At 43.9% G+C, this 8,600-nt stretch overlaps 2 non-coding genes across 2 annotated transcripts; both read left to right on the top strand.

The window, feature by feature from the left end:
* The first annotated feature begins 255 nt into the window (after positions 1 to 255).
* On the top strand, positions 256 to 329 carry trnat-ugu (transfer RNA threonine (anticodon UGU)). The gene has a single exon. It is a non-coding gene; the product is annotated as a tRNA-Thr (tRNA).
* Positions 330 to 3,677: 3,348 nt separating this feature from the next.
* On the top strand, positions 3,678 to 3,759 carry trnas-gcu (transfer RNA serine (anticodon GCU)). The gene has a single exon. It is a non-coding gene; the product is annotated as a tRNA-Ser (tRNA).
* Positions 3,760 to 8,600: the final 4,841 nt, after the last annotated feature.

Below are 8,600 nucleotides of genomic sequence, written 5' to 3'. Positions count from 1 at the left end.
CACTTTCAGAGCGAGAATTGTCTAAACCGGTAATTTATTTAATGTAACAAACATAAGTACACATACTCATCCGCATATCAACGCATTGATGGAGACACAAAGATAAACAAAACAAGATATGTCGGCAGCATCGGGATGCACATGTGAACGGACAAACCAAACAGACAAAGATGAAACGGTCTGAACCCCAAACAGACAGTGACGTATCGCTGATAGATATTAGTGAGAGGAGGTGGGGCTGAGCTATCATGAATGGGCGCTGTGGCTTAGTTGGTTAAAGCATCTGTCTTGTAAACAGGAGATCCTGGGTTCAACTCCCAGCAGTGCCTTGCATAGCTAATTATTTTTACCTAATTTGTGGAATTAAGCGACAAAATGGCACTTTGGAATTGGTATTTGTTCAGGTTTGAGGAGGAAACTGATATCAGATTGACTCTTCTAAAACGCCCTTTCATTGTGCAGTCAGACCTCTCATAGAATGTGTCAGCAACGGGTTAACTTAAAGACACGTTCTCGTTTTGGGGCTCGTGGAGGTCAGGGCATAATTCACAATTTGAGGTTCAAACCCGGAAGTAGTCCTAATTTGGACCGAGACTTGTGATCTTGACCTGCGGTGAAAATCTTTGCAAAGAGGAAAATGAAGTCCGCAGATCACTCCACCTGAATCTCCCGACCCCGATGAAATATATCCCAGGCTGTTAACAGAAGCAAGGAAGGAAATAACGGAGGCTCTGGTCATCATTTTCCAATCCTCTCTGGTTACAGGTGATATGCCGAAGGATTGGAGGACTGCTAAAGTTGTACTGTTGTATAAACAGGGAGAAAAGGATAGATCAAGTAATTACAGACCGGTCAGGCTGAAGGTATTCTATTAAATCTACTCTGCACTTCCTCCACTGCCAATACACGGAGGAGAGGACTCTTGACTGACAAGCCTCAGCTCTATCAGGAGAGGGAGACTGACCCACGCTCTCTCTTGCTTCTGGGATGTACCACTTTTGAAAAAAGAAGGTGAATTTCTCGATATCTTTAAACGCTCTGTCTCACTGCACATGGTTTAAAGTGTATTGTGGGACGCTGTGAGTGTCTCTGTACCTGTAAACTCTCTGACTCACTGCACGGATGTTTAATGTGTACTGTAGGATAGTATGTAAGTATCTCTGTATCTTTAAACTCTCTGTCTCTCTGCACAGGTAATGAAAGTGTATTTTAGGATGGTGTGTGTGTCTTTATGCCTTTAAACTCTCTGTTTCACTGCACAGCATTGACAGTGTATTGAAAGATGGTGTGAATGGGATGAGGGTCTGTGGGGCGAAGTGTAGCCGATTGGGAGCAGCGCCCGTTTGCGGGGTGAGTATTGCACGCTTGATTTTCTCTCTCCCTTCTATCTTTCTTTCTCTCTCTCTTTCTTTCTTTCACCTCCCTCTCTCCCATTCTTTCTTTCACTCTCTTTTCATTCCTCTTATTTCGTGCTTTTTCTTTCTGCCCCAGCACCTTTTGTCTTTATCCTGTTTTTGTTCTCCATGTGTCTCTGCTGGATGATCCATAATTCAGACCTGCCGCTTCTTCCAGCTTTTCCTTCCTTCTACGATCATGGTCTATTTCATTGAGACTTTCCTGCGGCCTTGCCGAATCAAACATTCACTTTCACATTCTTCCGGCTTTAAGTTTGCTCTCCATCGACCGCTGTTTCTCGGGGACACATGTCCCGTTCGCATCAATGTTCATTTGTGCCTTGAAACCAGTCGATACATTTCGATCTGCTCCAGAGACAAGCTCTAAGAAAGCAGGGCTGGCATTCGGTAGGACAGCGCATACTTTTCCGTGAAATTTCCATGGGTTATCTTGTGACACGGGGGATGTTAACTGAAGAACTGGGTTTTGTTTTCATGGTCGTTGGCGCTTTTCCCCGAACAGTTGATGTGCGGGAGAGACGGGCGGCGCTACATAGCTGCGAAAGACGGCTGAAATGTGCATTTTTGGCAAACTGGGCGGTGCAGGAAAGTCGGAAATGTTCCGCTTGATCTTAATAGGTCTGTGGAAATGTCCGATTGAAAAGGAATGAGGAGAAATGAAAAGAGCGGCAATGGTGAAAAGGTGTCGATTACAGGAGGTTGGCCGTGAGCGAAAGGTCCTTTGAAAGCTCGTCGCGGAGGAGATTTTGTTCGGAAACGGCAGACTTTAAGCGCGTGGGGAAAGTAAAGTGCGAGCTGCGTTCTTGGGTCAAATTGGGTGTGTTCAGGAAAACAGCCACTGTGAAATCACAAAAATGAAAACAGAAAATGCTGAAAACGCTGAGCAGGTCAGGCAGCGCCTGTGGAGAAAGAACCAAGGAAACGTTTCAGCTGTATGAGCTTTGTCATCCGATCTGAATGGCTGACCATGTGCGTGAGTAACTGCGCTGTTTCAGATGCTGGTTTCCATCTCTGAATTATTTGGGTTCGAATCTCACTGCTGCCAGAATTTGTCGACCCTTCCATTTTCGCCGCCTCACCAAAAACCCTTCTTTGATGAGAAGTGCTTTTCCGCATTGCTGGTTTACACCTGTTTTCTCAATTCAGCTAAGTCTGGATTGCCACCCAACTGTTTCTTGGACGGAGGTGTTGGGACTGTGAGGTGTGATCTTGGTGAAGTATCAATCCATGTGCACAATGGCGCCCTGGTGAACCGAGTACCTCTTATAGTCAGTATAATATAAAAGATATGCACCATAATTATGAATTTCTTCTTTGCATCACACTAGGATTTATTATCAGGGAATATACATGAGCAGGTCGATTTACGTCACGCTCCGCTCGCTTCGCATCGCCTCCCACAAATAGAATAGAATCAGAGAAAGGTCACAGCACGAAAAGAGGCCATTCGGCACATCGAGTCCGTGCCGGCTCTCTGCAAGTGCAATCCAGACAAACCCACTCCCCCACCCTTTCCCTGTAGACCTGTATTCTCTTTCGTTTCAAATACTTATCCAGTTCTTTATTGAACACCATGATTGAATCTGCCTCCACCACCCCCTCGGTCGGTGTATTCCAGACCCTAAACACTCGCTGTGTCGAAAAGTTTTTCCTCATGTCACCTTTGGTTCTTTTGCCAAACACCTTAAATCTATGTTCTCTGGTCCTTGAACCTTCCGCCAATTGGAACAGTTTCTCTCTATCTCCTCTGTCTAGATCCTTCATGATTTTGAATACCTCTATCAAATCTCCTCGTAACCGTCTCTGTTCCAAGCAGAACAACCCCAGCTTCTCCAATCTATTCATGAAATTAATACCCCTCATCCCTGGAATTATTACAGTAAATCTCTTCTGTGGGGATTCGTTAGTAACATCGCCGAATCCCCCACCATCAACATACTAGTGGTCACCATTAACCAGAAACATAACTGGACCAGCGACATAAATATTGTGGCGACAAGAGCAAGTCAGAGGCTGGATATTCTGCGCCAAGTGACTCACCTTCTAACTCCCTAAAGCCGTTCACCCATTTACAAGGCGCAAGTTGAGTGAGTTGGAATACTCATGTGATGGTCATGGACCTGAAACGTTAACTCTGTTTCTATGTCGAAAGATTCTGCCTGACCTGCTGAGGATATACACATTTACAGTTTTGATTTCAGATTGGCAACATAGCCAGAATTTTAATTTTGAATAAAGGGGGTTTCGCATATATCTGCATGCGATGAGGTGGCCGAGAGGTTAAGGCGATGGACTGCTAATCCATTGTGCTCTGCACGCACGGGTTCGAATCCCATCCTCGTCGTTATTGCGTTTAAGTTTTGTTTCTCCCATTCAGTCCACCCAGAAGGTCTGGTGAAAGTCCCATCCTTCTCGAAACGGCAGACGGAGGGTTTTGCATTGTTTGCTGAAATCAGCAACAGTTCCTTCCAGGAAGGTGTTGAGATTGTGAGATCGCGAAATATCAGAGTGTACATTGGTGTCATTGTAAAATGAGTAAATCTTATGGTCAACGTAAGAGAAACTTACGTCCCATAATTATGATTTATGTCCGGATCATTTCGTGTCTGTGTCTGTTTAAAAGGGATGTGCTGTAAGTCCCGGATCATTCTGTGTGCGTTTTACGCGATTTTCTTGATACCTTTTTCCTTCTGAACTGAAATGACGATCCTCTCTCGAGAAAAAGGTTCACCGCCTGCTTCGGGCAACTGGTCGGAAAAATAACAAAAACTGATGAGACCAAGTTCATTCTGCTGGGCTTCCATTCCAAGCTCCGCACTCTATCCCCCATTCAGACCCACCCCCGCCTGGACAGTATAATCTGCGATATTCATAAGGGAATGGAGAAGCAGAATATCACGGTTATAATTTTCTTCGTTGCTCAACACTGAATAGCTTCAATTGTCATGATTCAGAAGGTAATCATAGGATCATAGAATCTTACATCACAGAAGGAGGCCATTCGGCCGTCGTGCCAGTGTCGGCTTTTTCGAAGACCTGTCCAAATTAGACCCACACCCCAGATTTTTCCCAATAATCATGCAAATTAGTCCTCTTCAATTATGTCCAATTGCCTTTTGAATGATCCCATGGAATCGGCTTCCACCATCCTTTCAGGAAGTGCGTTCCTGATCTTAACAACCCTCTGTGTGAAAAAAATTCTCCTCAATTCCCCTCTAGTTATTTTCCCAATTATTTTAAATCTATGATCTCTGGTTACCAACCCACATGCCAGAGGAAACAGTTTCTCCCTACTTGCTCTTTCAAAACCCCTCATTATTTTGAATACCTCTATTAGGTCTCCCGTTAACCATCTCTGCTGTAAGGAGAACAATTCCAGCTTCTCCAATCTCTCCAAATAACTGAAGTCCCTCATCCCTGGTATCATCCAGGTCAACCTGCGCTGAATCCTCTTCAATCCCTTTTCATCCTAAAGTGTGGTGCCCAGATCTGTACAATATACTCCAGATGAGACCTAAACACTGATTTGTAAGGATTAGTATGATTTCCATTTTTTGTATTCAATGCCCCTATTTACAAAGCGAAGTATCCCATATGCTTTCTTAACCGCCTTATCAACTTGCCCTGTTTTCTGAATATGAACCCCCAGGTTCCTCTGCTCTTGGAACCCCCCATAAATTGTTCCATTTAGATTATACTGCCTCTCCATGTTCTTCTTCTAAAAGTGCATCACTTCACACTGATCGGCGTTAAATCTGTCACGTGACCGCCCATTTCACCAGTCTGTCCATGTCCTCCTGAAGTCTGCTATCATCATGCTCACTATTTACTACGTTGCCAAGTTCTGTATCATCCGCAAACTTCGAAATTGTACTCCCTTTTCCCACATCCAAATCATTTATATATAACAAGAAAAGCAATAGTCCTAATACCGACCACTGGGGGATTCCACTGCATATTTCTCCCCAGTCAGAAAAACATCCGTTCACCACGACTCTCTGCCTCCTATCCCCCAGCCTATTACTTGCCCACGTTACCACCGGCCCTTTAATCCCACGTGCTTCTAGTTTTCGAATAAGTCTGAATTTCTGAAATGTGTCTTGAAAATATCTGTAACCCCGTAATTTTATTGTTAAACAATGAGAATACAGATATTAGGACCGGATGATAGATCGGGTTCATTCCCATTATCCGCAGGTGACGGGACCCGAGCAGGGGAAATCCCATCTCGGTTTATATTTTCCGAAAACGGAGACGGAAAATAGCAAAACTCAACCGGTCGAAATCCAACAATTGGACGAAGAACCGACAGCCTTTTCCCATCCCGGGTTTGCAGACCTGGCTGTTGAAGGAAGCCTGATAAGTCCATTAGGGATCAACAGCGAAAGTGAAGAAACGCAGACAGAGATAGAGAGATACATGCAAAGAAAAATAGTATAAATCTCCAATTCTGTGGTTGAGCAGAATTTAGGTGGCAGCTTAAAGGAAATTCGTCGCATGCCGTGAAATCTTAGACGTGTACATAGGGCTGGATTCTTACATTATTTCTGAAAAAAGTAAACGCTGCCTGGTAACTACAGCTCTTATTTATTTGACCATTTTACAGTGGCGGTTTGAAGTGATTTCGAATCTCAGTGAATTTCAAGACCATGCTTGATCCACTCGTTTGGTCACCCACAGGTAGCACGCGGTTGTAGACTGCGCAGGATAATCACAGGAACTCTGCCAGACTGCATGTTCCAGACTTGTATCCAACGCTACACGTGCAGCCTGCAGCCGTGCGTGCATTGGTGGTTCAGTGTAGAACCCTCGCCTCCCGACGGGAAACCAGGGGTTTGGTTCCAGGCCAATGCAGCTTCCTTTACCTTTTGTATCTGTACCAATGAAATCCCCTGAATTGGGATAAATTCATGTGCCGGCTTCAATCTGTACAACTTCTTGAAAGATTATCTTCATTTCGTCCACGTGTCTTTCGTGGACATACCTTCTGCATTCTGTCCTCTGGTGTTAAAACATGCTCGGCTGGAGATAAGTCAAACCTGCCTTCTGCACTTGCTTCAAAGATGTGAGAAGCCAATTGGTGGTTTTTGACGAAAAATGGGGACGCAAGGGGGCTCATACCGGGATTTGAACCAGTGAAACTCCCTCAGCGAGAATCAGATCCAAAGTCCAACTGGTAACAGAGCCGTGCAGCCACTGTAAAATTTCGCTGCCACGCAGCCGATCCGCCATCCTTTCAGAACACCATGGCCATCCAATCTCGCTTTCTTGTACGATATACGATGTAGAGCAATATCAGGTTCTAAACTAATTATTTCAGATCAACAATATTCGTCTCTCTTTATCAAATTTGTTTTGAATGTACGACTTGTATTATCAAGTAACACTTTACAGGATGAATTACTCTGAAACGACATTGTCGTCTGTCTCGGCATCGTCATAGTTTACACTCCACCAGAAGTACACTTGACTCAAATTGCTGCTTTCATTCACCATGAGAACGAAGAGCCACGAATGTGGAAACATTAGCTACGAAATTATCAGCTGGGTTGCACCTTTCCATTTCCTACTTCCTCAGTCTTTTTTTTCTTTACCCTTCTCTGCTATTTTTGCAGGTTAGATCAGCCATCGCCGTTCAAGAAAGCCTGAGAAGTCCATTGTGGACAATACAGAGAGACAAGAGACAAGAGACGGAGACATGGAGAGATGGAGCGATGCATGCAAAGAAAATAAAGAGTATAAATGTCATTTTTTGCAAACTAGCAGAATTTATGTTACAGATTGGGAGAGATTCCTTCTTGGGTCTTGAAATCTTGCAAGAGAAGATTGGACACAAGTTAAAATCGTAGGCCTCGCTGGAGAATCTCTCATTCTGGGAGAGAGATAAATGCGGTCAATTAACTCCAATTAATCTATTTCAGCAATGAAGGGATCTTTAAACAGTAGCTCTGCGAGCAGAATTCAAACCTGGGCAGGAAAACCTCAATTGAATTTTGAGTCCAACGCTTTAAACACTCGGCCACCGCAGCTGTAAACGGCATGTTCATTCAGATCGGATTCCAAATGGACACATGCTGCTGTTACAAACGCGCGCATTGGTTGTGCAGGGGTCGAATTCTTACCTGTTACGCTGGAGACCTTGGTTCGATTCCCAATACAATGCAGGATCATTCTGCAACAATGAGGAGCTGAGGAGCAAAAGTATACCATTTCGCCCCTCGAGCCTGGTGCGCAATTCAATGAGATCCTGGTTGACATGTAACCTAACTGCTTATTATCGCCATAGCCACATATCCCTTAATGCCTTTGGTCAACAAAAATCTATCAATTTCAGTCTTAAAATTGACAATTGAGCTCGCATCAACTGCTGTTTGCGGAAGAGAGTTCCAAACTTCTGCCTCCCTTTGCTTGCAGAGGTGTTTCCCAACTTCACGCCTGAAAGTCCTGACCCTCATGTTTAGGCTCTGTCCCCGAGTCCGAGACACGCTAACGGGCGAAAATATTTTTTTTCTGTTTACCCCACCAGTTCCCCTTAATATTTTGAAATGTTCGATCAAATCAGCACTTAATGTACTTATTTCGAGGCAAACCCGAGTTTATGTAATCTCTCCGCGTAATTTAAACTTTGGAGTCCTGGTAGCACTCTAGTAAATCGACGCTGCACTCACTTCATAGCCAATATATCCTTCCTAAGGTGCGTTGCCCAGAACTGAAGACAATACTCCAGGTGTGGTCTAAACAGATCTTTGTACAGCTGTATCATAATGCCTATCTCCTTGTATTCTCGTCGTCTAGATATAAAGACCAACATTCCATTAATCTTTATGATTATTTTTATGCCTGTCCATGACATTTTAATGATCTGTATACATGGGCCCCTCAGTCTTTTTGGACCTCCACTGTTTCGAGCTTTTCACCATTTAGAAAGTACACTGATTTATCCTTTTAGGTCGAAAGTAGATGACCTCACACTTGACGAAATTCAGAACCATTTGACGCAATTTTACCCATTCATTTATTATATTAATGCCTCTCTGTAATTTTATGCTTTCATCTGCACTGCTTACAATGCTGCCCATCTTGGTGTCATCGGCAAACTTGGATATGTGCCTTTCTATCCCGTCATCTAATATCCGCCTGAATTGGGAAAAATCCAAATTCAGTTTCAATCTCCTCATCAGCTTG

Source organism: Heptranchias perlo, chromosome 20, assembly GCF_035084215.1.
Source record: "Heptranchias perlo isolate sHepPer1 chromosome 20, sHepPer1.hap1, whole genome shotgun sequence".
Classification (NCBI taxonomy): domain Eukaryota; kingdom Metazoa; phylum Chordata; class Chondrichthyes; order Hexanchiformes; family Hexanchidae; genus Heptranchias; species Heptranchias perlo.
Note: the sequence above shows the minus strand (reverse complement) of the source record. Positions and strands in the feature narration are given on the sequence as shown.